General features: G+C 40.5%; 1 protein-coding gene across 2 annotated transcripts in view; it reads right to left on the bottom strand.

Moving 5' to 3' along the window:
• LOC118735397 (transcriptional regulator ATRX-like) overlaps positions 1–947 on the bottom strand; it is a 101676-nt gene that overhangs the window by 3305 nt on the left and 97424 nt on the right. The window lies entirely within an intron of this gene.

The raw sequence follows: 947 nt of genomic DNA, 5'->3' as shown, positions 1-947 counted from the left end.
GTTAGCATAAGCGGTTCCAGAGATAAGCGATTGAGAATTTCAGTTTGTATTGGAAGTGCCACGCCCCCTTTTCCAATACCTATCATTTTTCGCCGTAAGTAGGGTATTTACAATTTATGCATCCGTGCCAAGTTTCAGTTCCCTAGCGTAATTGGTTTTAGAGATACATCAGTTTTCACATTTAGTCTTTATGTCAGACGCCACGGCCCCTGTTCACATTTCTGGATTAGAGGAAGTTATAAAATTAAGGATAGTTTATGCGAGTTGAGTTGAGCTGAAATAACATTAGTTGGAATGGGTTAAGTGGAGGGGAGTTTAGCTTAGTACTTAGCATAACATAACATACCATAACATAAGATTAAATAACATAACATGTAGCATAGCACACCACAATATAACATCGCACATTCTTCAGTTGTATTTCCTTTTTATCCCTATCACTTTCTTCCTCTCTATCCTTGTCTCCATCGCTTCATGTGGTGAAATTGGGTGTGGTGAGTTGCGGTGTGGTGGAATTGGGTGTGGGAGTTACGGTGTAGTGAATTCAGGTGTGGTGGGCTTAAAAGGTGTGAATTTAGGTGTGGTGAATTTAGTTGTGGTGAGTTGAGGTCTGGTGAATTTTGAGGTGTGGTGGTTAAGGTGTGGTGAGTTGGGATTAAGGTGTTTGGGGTTAAGGTGTGGTGAGTTGAGGTGTGGTGAATTAAAGTGTAATTTAGGTGTGGGGAGGTAAGGTGTGGTGAGAAAATTGAGGTGTGGTGAATTAAGGTGTGGTGGATTTAGGTGTGGTGGTAAGTTTTTAAGTGGACGTGAGATGAGTTGAGGTGAGTTAAGTTAAGTTAAGGGGTTATCTTCATCTTCATCTTCTTCGTCTTGGTCTTCATCTTCATCTTCATCTTATCCTCATCTTCATCTTCATCTTCATCTTCATCTTCATCTTCATCTTCATC

The sequence above is a fragment of the Rhagoletis pomonella genome, unplaced genomic scaffold (genome assembly GCF_013731165.1).
Source record: "Rhagoletis pomonella isolate Grant_MI unplaced genomic scaffold, Rhpom_1.0 Rhpom_scaffold_00003, whole genome shotgun sequence".
NCBI lineage: Eukaryota > Metazoa > Arthropoda > Insecta > Diptera > Tephritidae > Rhagoletis > Rhagoletis pomonella.
The sequence above is the reverse complement of the archived record's forward strand: the minus strand, read 5'-3'. Positions and strand labels throughout refer to the sequence as shown.